Source organism: Podarcis bocagei (assembly GCF_964188305.1).
Source record: "Podarcis bocagei genome assembly, chromosome: 8".
Lineage (NCBI taxonomy): Eukaryota > Metazoa > Chordata > Lepidosauria > Squamata > Lacertidae > Podarcis > Podarcis bocagei.
In genome coordinates this window covers 93,369,244-93,385,013 of record NC_138133.1, presented here as the reverse complement: position 1 = coordinate 93,385,013, position 15,770 = coordinate 93,369,244, and the positions used below count along the sequence as shown (strand labels likewise).

Genomic DNA, 15,770 nt, shown 5'->3' with positions numbered 1-15,770 from the left:
GTAAAGTAGATAAATAGGTACCGCTGCAGTGGGAAGGTAACAGCTTCTGTCACGGTGTCCCATTGCACATTGCTGGGCACATGACCTGGAAAAAACTGTCTGTGGACAAATGCCGGCTCCCTCGGCCAGAAAGCGAGCTGAGTGCCATACCCCATAGTCAAGTTTGACTGGACCAGGGTCCTTTACCTTTACTTCCTCACTAGAGCTTTGAGGGTGAAACTGCTACATCACTCTGCATGACTCAGAAAAATAGACAACGCATTCTAGGCTGCATTTGCAGAGGTCTAGTGTCCAGAAGTCAATCTATTCTGCCCTGGTCAGACCACACCTGGAGTATTTGGGCACTACAATTTAAGAAGGATGTTGACAAGCTGGAATGTGTGCAGAGGAGGGTGGCCAAGATGATAAAAGGTTCTGGAAACCAAGTCTTATGAGGAACAGTTGAGGGAGTTGGGTCTGTTTAGCCTGGAAAAGGAGACTGAGAGGAGATAAAATAGCCCTCATCCACTATCTGAAGCATTGCCGCAGGGAAGATGCAGCTGGCTTGTTTTGACCTGCTCCGGAGGGTAGGGTAGGACCCAAACCAAGGGAGTCAAGTTACAATAAAGGAGATTCTGACTAAACATCAGAATGAAGTTTCTGACAGTAAGAGCCGTTGGACATTACTTCCGGTCGGTGCCAGCGCTTAATGGCGGTCCTGCCTCCGAGCTCCGGAGAAGGACTGCTTCGCAAGTTCGGGTCTTACCCGCTACGGCGAGCGGGGGACCCCTAAAATCTCAGGCGCTGAAGCCTGAGAACAAGGAGACTCGGTGGGCACCTTTGCGCCCCCCGGTACCGTGAAAGAGCCTTTTTAAAGGCTACGGATCGACATCGGGAGTGAGCGCGGTGCTGAGAGTCGCTACCCAGCCTGCGAAGTGAAGCCGCGTCGCCATAAGCGGAGAGCGCCGATTCCTTCCTGAAAAGAAAATTTGGACTGAATTCCCGTGAGTAGGAGCTGAAAAATAATCGGGACCCTTTAAACTCTGAAAATTGAGCTAAAAGCGGGAGATTAAATCAAGGAAGTCTGCCTCCCCCCGACTGCATGAAAGTGAAAGCAACGGAACTTTAAACTTGCATCCGCTGAAACCCGCTCTTTAATTAACCAAACCGGACACTTAGACCTTAGATCTCCCCTCCAGCTAGCAGGGCAGAGGGGAGGTGAACGAGACTTTAATAACTGCATGATTCACCTGAAGTTAAAATCCTCCGCTGTCTTATCTATTGAAAGTACGAAACGGTCTGCCTCTTTAGAACAATAGGTCACTGAACTGACTTTTGCCTGCAGAGTGATACTGTGACACAAAGTTTACACAGTGACTGGTTACAGTATATTACAAGAATAAACAGCATAAACTGGGAAACTGTGGCAATTTGCAGCTACAAGCTTTTAGTAACATTGACTTTGACTGTGTTAATCTTTCTTTTTTATATCTTTGGACATTCTCCTTTGTTCTCGTACTTGGACACTTTATTTTATGGCCATTTTGATTTGCTCCCCCTAGAGGGTAAAGCAAAGTTCGGCACGGCCTAGGACAGTGGAATTTTCCAACGGGAAACAGCTCCCGTGGGAAGTGACCTTGACATGAGTGGCACACAAGAAGAGATTGTCACAAGAGCCAAAATTAGGCAACAACAACAACAGCTGCAACAGCAACAGATAAAGAAAAGAGGCTCAATTTCAGCTGCAACTCCAGGACCAGCAGGAACAACAGAACAAGAAAAAGGAGCAGCTGCCTCTATGGAAGCTGTGACAGACGCTCTGCTCAAGATAAATCAAACTCTGGAGTCTTTGACAAAACAGACTTCAGAAAATACACAAAAATTAACAGAAATATCAGCAAGACTAAACCAGAACACAGAATCTATAAATAAATTGGTGGAGGAAAACGCTACTACACGTCAAATTGCCGAAGATGCTAAAGCTGCTGCTGGAGAAACGCAAGAGAAATTAGAGCCGATTGCTAAGAAGGTTTATGAGCATGATGCAACTTTGGCCTTGTGGGAGTTACAGAGAAAAGAGAGAAATTTGAAATTAAGATCGATTCCGGAGAATGAGAGGGACAACCTTGTGGAATACCTGACACGGGAGTTTGTGGACTGTTGGGACCTGGAGGAAGACGAATTTAAAATTACAACAGCTTTTAGATTGGGTAAAAAGCAGGACAGAAAGACCCCGAGAGACTGCCTGATTACATTTAGATCCAAGGAGGAAAGAGACAAAATATTAGGACTACATTTTGAAAAGGCCCTGCAAATTGGCAATTCAACTGTACAGATCTTTAAAGACATCCCAAAATACATTTTGGATTTAAGAAACTTTTACAAGGATCTGGTTCTTTTGTTAAAGAAAAATTCCATCCGCTTCAGGTGGGAATTTCCACAAGGATTGTCATTCGACTACAAGGCAAAGAAGGTGAAAATAAAGACAATTCAAGATAAAGACAAATTCTTGGCAAGAAATCAGGAGGACCTGCAGAAGGGGACTGTGGATGTACTTGCAGAACAGAGGAGAGCACTAGATATTCTGAATCTCTCGATTGGACCAAAACTACCACCATCAGAAGAAGAGCAACAACTTGGAGCTGTTGGAGGAGCTTTAGGAAAATAACAAGATGGCTCTGCAATTCCTCAGTTGGAATTGTAATGGGCTCAAGGGGCCTTTGAAGAGAAGACAAGTATTTCATATATTGAATAGAGAACAGCTGGATTTGATATGCCTACAAGAAACTCATATAACTAGAGCCCACAGGAGACTACTTACAAACAAAAGATTAGGACAAGAATTCGTTTCTTCAGATAAAGTTAAGAAAAGAGGAGTTGTAATATATGTGAAAGAGAAATGGGCTCCAAAAATGATATTTAAAGATGAACAAGGGAGATATTTGGCAGTGGAGATACAAGTACAAGGAGAAAAACTCTTAGTTGTTGGAATCTATGCACCAAATGAAGGCAAATCTGACTTCTTTAAGAGACTTCATGAAACCTTGACGGACTATCTGGATTACAATATGATAATTATGGGAGACATGAATGGCGTGGTCTCCACTAATATGGATAAGGCACAAAGACTAACAATTAGTAAGGAAGGGAGACTTCCTAAGACTTTCTTTGAAATGACTGAAAATATGGACTTGATAGATATATGGAGAACAAGGAACCCTCTGGAGAGAGAGGGAACCTTTTTCTCCCAAGCAATGATGACCTGGACCAGAATTGATCAAATCTGGATTACTAGTGGTATGGCTCCAAAGATTAAGAAGGTAGAAATCTGCCCAAAAACTTGCTCCGACCATAACGCCGTGAAGATGGAAATGAAACTTACAACAACTGGTCAATTTAGATGGAGAATGAATGACACCCTCTTTCGAGACAAGGAGATCCTTACGAAGGCCCAAAAAACCTTAAAAGACTATTTTGAAATAAATCTGAGGGCTGACGTCGAGAAAAGAGTGATCTGGGACGCAAGCAAAGCGGTGATGCGAGGCTTCTTGATTCAACAAAACTCAATAAAGAGGAAAAAACAAAATGAGAAAAAAGAAAAGATTTTGGAAAAGATAAAGGAAGGAGAGAAAAAATTAAGAGTAAAACCAAAGTCCCAGGAGATTTTAAGAGAGATCAAGTTATATCAGACACAATATATGGAATTGATGAACCTAGAGATTGAATGGAAGATAAAGCAGATGAAACAAAAGACATTTGAATCAGCAAATAAATGTGGCAAACTCCTGGCATGGCAATTGAAGAAAAGGCAGAAACTAAATACAGTTACAAGCCTAGAAGTGGATGGAAAGAATATATCTAAACCCAATGAAATTAGAAACTGCTTCCTGAGTTATTTTAAAAAACTTTATACTCAAGGCCCGCAAAATGAAGAAGATATAGACAAATTCCTTGATAAATATGGATTACAAAAAATCTCTCATCAAAGTAAGATCGATCTGAACCAGAGAATAACAGAACAAGAGATAGAGGCTGCCATTCAGAATATGCAACTGGGCAAATCTCCAGGACCAGATGGATTGACTTCAAGATACTACAAATCGCTGAAGGAATGGTTGATTCAACCATTAAAAGAAGTCTGTAATGAGATTCTTGAGGGAAAAAAGACACCTGAATCGTGGAAAGAAGCATATATTTCACTCATACCAAAGACAGAGACTGAAAAGACTCAACTGAAGAACTACCGCCCAATATCACTACTTAATGTGGATTACAAAATTTTTGCAGACATTTTGGCAAAAAGATTTAAAAAAGTGTTGATGGAGAAGATTCATAGGGACCAAGCAGGCTTTCTCCCTAAAAGACACCTAGCAGACAATGTAAGGAATGTGATAGACATTCTGGAAAAGTTAGAGGTGAACATAAACACTAAAGCAGTATTGATCTTTGTGGACGCGGAGAAAGCCTTTGACAATATTTCTTGGAGTTTTATGATAAAGAATCTTCATGGGATGGGGGTAGGTCAAGGTTTTGAGAATGGTATGGCTGCAATATACTCTGAGCAAAAAGCTAAATTGATTGTAAATAATGTAGTGACGGAGGAACTTAAGATAGAAAAAGGAACACGACAGGGGTGTCCAATTTCCCCATTACTTTTTATTTCAGTCCTGGAGGTGTTGCTGCACATGATAAGGGAAGACCAGCAGGTTAAAGGAGTGCAGGTCGGAGCTAAACATTACAAGTTAAGAGCGTTTGCAGATGACCTAGTATTGACTTTGCAAGAGCCAAACACTAGTACGAAAAAGGTTTTAGAAATAATACAACAGTTTGGCCAGGTAGCTGGATTTAAGTTGAATAAACAAAAGACCAAAGTCTTAGGAAAAAATTTAACAGATACAGAAAAGGAGAAGTTTCAAGAGGAGACAGGGTTGACACTGGTTAAGAAGGTGAAATACCTAGGGGTTTATTTGACATCTAAAAATGTGAATTTGTATAAAGACAATTACGAAAAATGTTGGTCAGAAATTAAAAAAGATCTAGAAATATGGTCAAATTTGAAATTGTCAATGTTAGGCCGAATTGCTGTGATTAAAATGAATGTATTGCCTAGAATGTTATTTTTGTTCCAGACCTTGCAGATTCTGGATAAGATGGAATGTTTTAAGAGGTGGCAGAAAGATATCTCGAAATTTGTCTGGCAGGGCAAAAAGCCCAGAATCAAATTTAAGATATTGACAGATGCTAAAGAAAGAGGGGGTTTTGCCCTGCCGGACTTGAAACTGTACTATGAGGCAGCAGCATTTTGCTGGCTGAAAGAATGGATGCTCCTCAAAAATACAGACATCTTAGATCTGGAAGGTTTCAATAATGCTTTCGGTTGGCATGCATATCTATGGTATGATAAAGTCAATAGTGCCTTTAAGAATCACATTGTTAGAAAAGCATTGTTTAATGTTTGGATAAGATACAAAGATCTGTTGGAAAACAAAACCCCTAGATGGGTCTCACCAGTGGAGGCCAAGGCAGTGAAGAAACTCAATATGGAGGTCGGATGGCCGAAGTATTGGGAAATCTTGGAACAAGATGGAGATAAGTTTAAATTGCAAAGTTATGAGAAACTGAAGCACAAGGTACAAAATTGGTTTCAATACCATCAAATAATGGAATTTTTTAAACAGGACAGGAAAATTGGCTTCCAGATGGAAAAATCAAAATTAGAAACCGAACTGTTAGAACCCAATACTAAGAATTTATCTAGAATGTATAACTTGTTGCTGAAATGGAATACACAGGATGAAACAGTCAAATCAGCTATGATTAAGTGGGCACAGGATGTCGGTCACAACATCATGTCAGATGACTGGGAATGGTTATGGAACACCGGTATCAAATTTACGGCGTGTAATGCCTTAAAGGAAAATATTATGAAAATGGTATACAGGTGGTACATGACCCCAGTCAAACTGGCAAAAATTTATCATCTGCCCGATAACAAATGTTGGAAATGTAAAGAGACTGAAGGTACCTTCTTTCACCTTTGGTGGACATGCCCAAAGATTAAGGCTTTCTGGGAAATGATCTATAATGAAATGAAAAAGGTACTTAAATGTACGTTTCCTAAAAAACCAGAGGCCTTTCTCTTGGGCATTGTCGGCCAATTGGTGCCAAAGAGGGACAGAACTTTTTTCATGTATGCTACAACAGCAGCAAGAATACTCATCGCAAAATATTGGAAGACACAAGATCTACCCACTCTGGAAGAATGGCAGATGAAAGTGATGGACCATATGACATTGGCCGAGATGACAGGCAGAATCCGTGACCAAGGAAAAGAGACGGCGGAAGAAGAATGGAGAAAATTCAAAAGTTATCTTAAGGACTATTATAAACTCAATGAATGTTAGAGTGTTGTGGTTTTTCAGGAACAAAGGGATACAGTGATATAAGGTCAGAATACAGAGATGACTAAGATGACAGAGGTCGGAAAGTAACAATTGGGAGTTGCTATAAAATTATGGACATTGGGATGCAGAAAGGGGGGGTATGGGGAAGTCCCAGAAAAGAGGTTTATGAAAATATGTTATGAAATTATACGTGTATGTTTGTCTTTTTAAGTGTTTGTTTGTTTTCTAAAATTTCGTAAAACTAATAAAAATTTATAAAAAAAAAAAGAGCCGTTGGACATTGCAACAGGTTCCCTCAGAAGGTAGTGGACTCTCCTTCTTTGGACAGCCATGTGTCCTGGGTGCTTTAGTTAAGATTCCAGCATTGTAGGGGTTGGACTATATAGATGACCTCAGGATTCCTTCCAGCTCTACTGTTCTATGATTCTGTGAGTCTTTGCAGCCTTGCTGGGTGGGGCCTGTCCACTGGGCCTGGTAAAAAATCACTTCCAAGGGTTTGTGATCTGATTGGACCAACACTGCCATGACAAACAAGTATTGGCAAATGAAAGCGAGATATTCTTTGTCAATGTGTGCATAGGTTTTTCCAGCTTGACTTGGGGCTCGAGAGGCAAAGGCAATTAGCTGCTTCTTCAACAAGAGACATGACCTTTAGATGCACCTGCTTGAAATTGTAGTTGCTCTTGAAGATCAAAGAACCTTAAGACGGGGGCCGTTGTGACAGCTGTCTTCAGGCTGACCAAGGTTTGCTGGTGATTGGAGTCCCTTTGCCCTTGTGCATCTTTCCATAGGTGGACTCTTGCAGCACCCTCAGGGCCGGCACATGGGGGACATGCAGAGAAAGATACTATATGTTCTTGTCCACCAGCAGAGGCATCTGAGGCACAACTTGGACTTTGTCTGCATCAGGTTCAAGGCTGTCTTTTGTGCCAAGACCCTGACCTTGTCAACCAGCAACTGGATTTCCCCTGGGTTGAACTGGGCACCATTCTGATGTGCTCTGTCTAGAACCTGTTTAGGGTTTTTCCTTTGTAGCTGTGGCTGTAATCATGTTACCTGCTACAATGCCTGCACCCACACACTCTTGGTTCTTGGGCTGAACGTCTTCATATCCTGATTTGATGCCCAAGGGGCAGGCAACCCCAAGGGGAGTTCAGCCGATTCCTGGTCACCTGGTCATTCTCGACAAATTCTTAGTTTTTGGATCTAACAATTCTGTTTCCAATTTTGATTTTTCTACCTGGAAACCAACTTTTTTGTCCAATTTGTATGCCTCCATTATTTGATAATAATGGAGCCAATCTCGCACTTTGTTTTTCAATTTTTCAAAGCTCTGCAATTTTATTCTCTCTCCATCTTGTTCCAAAATTTCCCAATATTTCGGGAAGACGCAAGATTTGCCCACTTTGGAAGAATGGCAGATGAAGCTGATTGACTGTATGGGACTGGCGGAAATGACTGGCAGAATCCGTGACCAGGGAGAAGAGTCGGCAGAGGAAGATTGGGAAAAATTTAAGGACTATTTACAAAAATATTGTAAAATTAAGGAATGTTGAATGATGTTGGATTGAAATTAAGCGGTTTTCAGTTGTAATGGTAAAAGGAATTTGATAAAATGGTTTTCTTTTACTCAAAGTTATAATAATTTAAGATGTTGGAGAGAAAATAAGGTGTTTCTCTTTTTTTCTTTTTAAGCTGTAATGCTTTGAGATAAGGATTTGCTGTATAAATAATCTGAACTGGATATACAAGAAGGGGAGGTATGAGGAGGTCGGGGAAAGATGTTATGAGAAAATAAGCTGTGAAATCTATGTGTTTTTGTTTTTTTGTTTGCTTTTTTCTTTTTGTTTGTAAAAAATTGGAAACTCTAATAAATATTTTAAAAAGCAACAAAATTTCCCAATATTTTGGCCATTTGGCCTCCATATTGAGTTTTTTCTGTGCCTTTGCTTCCATTGGTGACAACCATCTTGGGGTTTTTTCCCCTAACAAATCCTTATATCTTATCCAAACATTAAACAATGCTTTTCTAACAATATGATTTTTGAATGCTTTATGTATTTTTACCTTATCATACCACAAATATGCATGTCAACCAAATACATTGTTAAAACCTTCTAAATCCAACACTTCAGTATTTTCAAGAAGCAGCCATTCTCTCAGCCAGCAAAAAGCAGCTGATTCATAATAAAGTTTAAGGTCTGGCAGGGCAAATCCACCTCTTTCTTTAGCATCCGTTAATATCTTAAATTTTATTCGAGGCTTCTTGCCCTGCCAGACAAAACCTTGTCCTACCCCCAAATTATTCACTCCAGATGCATTTTTAATAGCTCGGATTGAGGGCTGCATGAAACTTTGATCCCAGCTGGGCTTGAAGGGCCAGAAGGCAGGTGGACTAAGCTATGGGCACCTGCAGGATTTTTTGGGCTGTGGAATTGGAAGTAAACACTCCCAAGGAATAAAAATACAGAACTCACAGCAGAGAGCAGGCTGCCCATTTCTAGAAGATCTGGTGACTCTGGCCTCTGAGAAGCTGGTATCCCAGGCCTGCCCTTTGGTTGGTTCTCAGTGGGTAGACCGGCTGCCTGTCTAGATTTGTGGGCAGGGGTGGAGGGACTGGCATCCATTCACAGCTGAAACCTTCCATTTCCCCCTCCTGCCCAAGCCCTTAAATAATTGCACAGCTGCTCCCTTTAAAAAACCCCAAACCACGACCACCCAAAACATGAGGTGAGCAGCTCTGAACTGCACTTCATGCCGGCCTCTCCCCTCCTTTCAGCAAAAGGGCAGGACCACGTGGGGTAACTGCTGCCCAAGCAGGGCTGCCTCCAAGCCCTGCAGAGCTGCTCTGAGTCCCGGGGCGTCCCTGCAAGGGGCAGGGCATGTCTGGCAGGGCCCCTGGGCAGCTTCATCCTCCAGGGCCCGGAGCAAGTGTGCCTGGCTGCCTCCCTCCTCAGCTGCAATTCCACCCGGCTTCCATTCCACTCCAGATTCGTGCCCAAGGCCTGCCAAGTCCATTTCCACAAACCTGGAGAAATTGTGGGAAGGGGGTTGGCACGACGCTGCAGTTGTGTGGCTGAAGGAAAGGGGCAGCTTCCTTGCAAAGCTGCTGGGCACAAGAGCTGCCCTCCATGAGCCAAACTCCCAGGCGCCATTGCAAGGGGTCAGGGTGGAGGGGAGAGAGGCAGCTGTGGGTCTCAGTCCAGCCCCACAGAAAGGGGTGTCTCTGCCCCTTATGCCACTGCTCACAAGGCCTGGCGCTCATCCTTTTGCTTCAGACGACAGAGAATGGCAGAGTCAACAAGGGGACAGAGGCTGGCCTTTCTCTCACTCTCCTGCCCTTGCAGTGCAGTGGGTGATTCAGAGGGTGCCACCCCAGGGTGCTGCTGCCCTGAGGGCCTTCCCCCCCCCCCAGCTGAACTGAGGCGGAATGTGGCTCTCTGTGGTCCATCCGCCTGGACTTCATGGCTGCTGGAGAAAAGGGTGGGGCAGCCCATTCATGCTCCTCTGGCGCTCCCAAACCTCCGGAAATGGCAGCCAGGCTCTGAGGAAACCATTAAATGTGGCCGTGGAGGGGGGTGGCCTGAGGAGAGCTGGACGGAGGGACGGCACTTCGGCGGCAGCAGAAAATGGCTGCCTGGGAGGAAGGCTCTGCAGCCGAGGGAACCACATGCAGGCTAGAGGAGAAAAGCCCAGAGGAAACCCTGAAGGCTTATGGAGGCAGGAGGCCTTTCTGGCAGCACCAGAAATTGTTTTTCTGAGATGAGGCACAAATGAGGCAAATTATATTTCTAGATGGACAAGAATCTAAAATAATGGTGCATGTTACTGTGGAGCCCACCTCAGGACCCGTGTTTTTGGGACGTGTGCTTTCTACCTTGTTCATAAACGATCCAGAGTTAGATGTGAGCCGTGAGGTGGCCAACTTTGCTGATGACGCTCAATTATTCAGGGTTGATGGAAGAAAAGGGGTTTGGGAAGAGTTCCAAGAGGACCTCTCCAAAGGGCGCGAATGGGCGGTTTAATGGCAAATGCAGTTTGTTTTAGGCACCTGCGAAATGCTGCACAGCAGGGGCCCCATCCTGGTTCCCTAGATATCGAAGTGTATCTGTGTGGCTCTCCATTGGCAGGTCCTGCTGACATTATACTCCTGCTCCACAACTCCATGGCGTGACCACACTGGGAATACGGTGGGAAAGAGCTCAGAAAAGGGCAGCCAAGATGAGTTTGGGGTGGAAGCTGGTCCCCTTTTCGGAGAAGTTACAACTGGTGGGGCTCTTTCGTTCAGAAGAGAGACGGGGCTCCCACAGTGTGTGTGGAATCCTGCAAGGTGTGGAGAACCTGAAATGAATGTGGCCGAGCGATGAAGCTGAAGGGCAAGAGCTTCAGGACAGAGAAAATAAAGTACCTCTTCATCCAGGGTACAGTTAAACTGTGGAACTCATTGCCACAGGATGGCCACCAACTTCAGGCAGCTTTAAAAGAGGATTTGACAAATGAAAGCAGCAGAAGAATCTAAATGGCTACAGGCCACAATGGCTACGTTCTCTGGCAATCACAAGGGTTGCATTCAGCTTGGAATTATGGGCTTCCTTCTGGGACATCTAGTCTGACACTTCCCACAGTGCTAGACTAGGTGGGCCTTAAATAAAAAAAATGGAGGGGTCAGCTCCCTGCCCATTCTGTGCCCGTCACTCTTCACTTGGGCAGGATTTGGGCACTGGCGGAGGAAGAAGAGGAGTGTGGGGGGAGCACACCGCCCCTGGCAGCGCAATCCCAGTGGGGTGCCATCGTGGCTGGCCCCCCCCCCACGCTGGGCACCACACACACCCTGCAGGTGGCATGCCACGCCCCCACCTGTTCTCCGCCCCCCCCAGTGCCAGAGCATGAAGCTCCACCACTGGATATGGGCACAGCTTGGGGAAAAGGGTACACAATGGGGAGATGGATGGGGCAGATTTGGCCCATGTCAGGTTCCCCTGCGGTTCCTGCCAGGAATGGGTACCTGGTGAAAGAATCACAGACCCCTTCTGGATGGCAGCGTATTACTACCCTTGCCTGGCTTTAGTACATTTTGGCTTTGCATTTCTTAAACAGTGAATTGAAAGGACTTTTTCCTTCTTCCAAAAATGTCTCAGTATTTGCTACACTTTTCTAAGTTTGACCTTAGATGCCGACCCTTCTTCTTTCATGAAATGACTTAGGTGCTCCAGTTGAAGACCCCCAAATTAAGGAGGAATGGGTTTCTAGTACCATAGAACACCCTCAGGCATGCCACCCACCTCTATGAGGTGGGCACAGTGCCAGGGATCCCTGCCAGCCAGAGTGCCCAGGAGCTGCCAGCTGCAGCGGAGCCTCCAAGCTCCTCGTTAAAACCGAAGAGGCCCGGCTGTGCTTCCAAACAGCGACATTAGTGTAGTTTGCTCAAGGGAAGGAAAACCTCTTTGCTTTCTCTTGCCTTTGGAAAGGGGCAATGCGAGGAGCCTGGCCTGCTGCCACCTGCTCCAGAGGAGCTGGATAGAGCCGCCTTTTATGTGCCCTGGGACAAAGAGCAAAACAGGAACGGACCCAGGGGGTGGGCAGGAGGGAGGCAGGCCTGCCGCCTTCTGAGCCTGGCAGCTCCAGCAACATTGACACGAATATTCAGGCTCCCAAAACCCCACTGAGACCCATCCTAGCCAGAGGCGGCTTCCAGCCTGATATGTTCCCAGAATTAAAACATACCTGCTTCATAATCCCTCTCTTTTTTCCCAGAGTTTCGGCATTATTCACGCAGAGATGCTTGGTAACAGTTCATGAGCTTCTATGGATACTGATGGGATCTAGCTCTCAAAGTTAGGTGAACTACAGGTCTTGGGAAGAGGGTGGGTTGCCTTGTGACCCCCTTGCGGGCTGCAGGCACCGTGGGGTGGGAGCCTGGGGCAAAGGGACCTTAGCAGCAGAGGCCACAACTCCTTCTGCATGGCTTGCAGCTCCAACCCTGGCGTGACTTTGAGACGGACTGCTTTGTTCCAGAGCACCAGGCTGCAAAGACGTGTTGTAAGGAAGGCATGGCAAGCATCAGAGCCTCTTCTCCATACCCAGCCAAGAGGTGAATTCACACCAGCGACTTCTCTGGGGTCACTCTTGCAGAGCAGCCCCCGACTCCAGGCCCACGTGGGCAACCCGGTCAGTTACTCACCGGAGGTCTGAAGCTCTTGTGGAGAACGCTCCTTCTGGAAGCAACGCAAAGACCCCATAGCCAACTCCCCCAGGCCGGGACCCACCCAAGGGCTTTGAAGCAAGGAGGGCAGGGAGTTTGGGGCGCTAGGGAGGGGCTCAGTGTCCTTGGAAGAGGAGCGAGTTGTCGCGAACAAACCACACGGAAGCCGTTTCATAGAATCTTCTTTACTGCCCCCGGTGCAGAGGGCCTGGTTCCATACTGCATGTTTTTACAAACACTTCATGGTATTTACAAGTCGCGGTTTAGTGTTCTGCCTCCCGAAAAACAGAGATGAGCCTGAACAGTTTAGTCTGAGAAGAACGAGGGCCGCCTCCGATGCTTTGAGCAGAAAGAGGCAGGAGGGGAGCCAGGGGAGCTGGGGGGGGCGAGGGAGAGAAGGGGGAAGGCACCCCCAGCCTGTGCCAATGGCTGACACAGAATATGGATACAGGCTTGCTCGAGTTAATACATCATGCAAAAGCAAGAAAAAAAACCAACCAACTGGATAATGAGAGAATAATATAACATCAACAAATGCCAAGGAATGGGATGGCTTGATTCACATGGAGCAAATAAGGATGGGCTGGCGGAGAAGGACCTTCCGATGCCGGGGGGGGCACAGCATCCTCTTGGCTTCCGCAGGCAGGAGTTGGGGAGGCTGCCCAAGGACACCCCCCACCCCGCCGGGCTGTGGCTCCAGCAACAACCCCCCTCAGGACTGAGACCACCTCTGCTCTACTGCTGCCTTTGCATCTCTTATTGCTTTGAAAAGAGGGCAGATACGCCCTGTGTGAGCCCAGGAAAAGCACCCCGACAGAGGAAGACGTGCCCCTGACCCTACTTATGCTGGAGGGTGGGGGGCAGGTGGGGGGAGGCAGCACCCTCTGAGCTGCAGCAGGCAGGGGGGCTTTCCGACAGCCTCGCTCCCCTGCCCACAACTGCCTGGCTGCCTTCCTCCAGAGCACAGCACAGCAGCTCTCAGCCTCGCCCCCCCCCCAAAGGGCCAGGGGACCAGCTCATCTGCGATGGGCAGAGGACCACTCCAGCTTTGCCAGGCAGCTGTTCCCAGGCCACCTAGGAGGAGGGTTCTCTGTGGCCGCCCCTGCCTCCCTACCCCTGCCCCCGCCTCACTGGCCCCTGACCGCCAGCCGCGGCCCCTGCTAGCTGCTCCGCTGCGGCTGCAAAGGGAGGGGGAAGGGTCTGCCTGGGTCCTCAGTGCTGTCCCACTTGCCCCAACACTGGGGGACGAGATCCGCGGCAACTGGGAAGGAAGTTGAAATGGACATCCAGCAACGCTAAATAAAGTGAAGAAAAAGAACAGGATGGGATGAGAGAGAAGAAGTCACACGTGACAATGATGCCATCACATCAAGCCAGGAAGCCACTGCCATGCTCAGCCCCGCTGGCTCCTCTGACCCCCGCCTGCCTGCCTGCCACTCCCTGCCCACGATGGACCCTGAACACCCTTCCTAGGAGGAGAAGAGGCTGAGGCTGCTGGCCAGAGACCAGGGGAGGAGCAATGGCCCATCAGCCTCAGGAGAGAAACAGTGGGAAAGGGGGTGGCTCTTCCCCAGAACAGGGGGCCACTCTTCTCATTCTCAGGATCCGTGGGGAGCACTCTTGGCACTTGCGTATTCTATTTCTAGCTTCCCTGGGTCTCCCTCTCTGCAGCTCTGCCCGCCTTCCATTCAGCACCACCTCAGCCCCCGGAAGCCAGTGCAAGAAGCTCACAGCCCAAAGCGGAAGGAGATTTCGAGCCCCGCAGTTACCTTTGTGGGCGAGAGCAGCGGAGGGAAGGCTGCTGCATCTGCTGCCGCCTCAGGGCCTCCTGCTGAGCTCCTCCAGGACTTGCTGACCTCAGAAAACCAGCTCAGGAGTTCTCCCAGCGACAGGGGGGCCTCTTTGGTGGGACTAGGAGAAAACGTCTGAGAGAAAGAGCGCATGTTATTCCGAAGGAACACAAAGCAGCTGGGAAGAAAAAGCACAAGGGCGGTGCCCGTTTCAGGGCGCGGCTGCTTCCGTAAGCGCCCATCCTGCCATTTGCCCTCGATAAGAAGAAAAAGCGGGACTCTGAAAGCATAAGACCCAGGAGAAGACACAGCCTTGGTGGTACCCGGGAGCATCCCCAGGGGAGACAGCTTTTAGCAAGAGGCCAGGGAACAGACCTCGCTGAGCTGTTGTGGCTTCAAGGGAGACCGTCCAGTTCTAACCTTTGCCTGTCCATGTTTTCATACAGGGCACTTCCCAGATACACAGAACCAGACAGATAGACAGACAGACAGACAGACGTGCAGAGGTCACAGCCAGCTAAGAGCAGCCCACAGCAGTGCAAAGCTCCCCGTGTGCTGAGCGCGGCAAGCAGAGCACCACAGAAAGCGCCAGGAAGGATCTGCAGGTTGGAGGCGTGGGCAGGGAGAAGAGCCGGGCAGAGGGGGAGGCGTGGAGAGAGGCAGGCAGGCCCATCCGCAAGGCAGCAGCAGCAGGAGGGAGGAGGCGGCGGCAGCGCCAGGGCACACTTACGGTCTGAGCGCAGAGTCCAGGCAGCGGAGGGGAAGCCAGCCAGAGAGCAGCCGCGGTGGAGTGCAGACAGCAGTGGTCTTGGTCGTCCGGCCGAGGGCCCGTGAGAAAGAGCAGTCCAGGCATGGCGTTGGAAGCTTGTGGCAGCCGAGGGGGGCTCTGGGGTGCCCAGGGGGCGGTGGGGGCTCTCTTCCTTCCTGACTGGAGGCGGAGGGTGCAGCTTGCATAGGCACGAGGGTCATCCTCTCCCTTGGCGGAGGGAGCTGGTGGGGCTCCGTGGAGGAAGGCGCTGGCTGGTGAGGAGAAGGACAGAGTGCAGCTTCTGCCCAAAGGGCGGCATCCGCAGGTCCCTGCCTGGGGTTATTCTACTCTGCAGATGGTACAAAGAGAAACAAGCTCCCGGGTGGCTAAACTGAGGGCGGGGGAAGGATGGTGGAGGATGACGACGGAAACGCTCTCTCTCTTTTTCTCTCGATATACAAATACTGTCAGAACAATCATATATATTAATATATTAGTCTAGTCTTTTTTGGTTAAACTTTAGGCACTGCTTTGGAAGGAGATTGTGTTTTTAAACATTACAAAATAATAATAATAAAAATGAGAAGGTTAGCCAGCAGCTTTTCCACATGCAGAGCAGGATAAATGCAAAAGTTATCTCAGGCTTT

The 15,770-nt window shown here is 47.6% G+C and overlaps 1 long non-coding RNA gene across 1 annotated transcript; it reads left to right on the top strand.

Annotated features, from left to right (window-relative positions):
- Positions 1 to 14,390: 14,390 nt before the first annotated feature.
- On the top strand, positions 14,391 to 15,703 carry LOC308593269. The gene is made up of 2 exons (XR_014010882.1): positions 14,391 to 14,528; positions 15,119 to 15,703. It is a non-coding gene; the product is annotated as an uncharacterized lncRNA (long non-coding RNA).
- Positions 15,704 to 15,770: the final 67 nt, after the last annotated feature.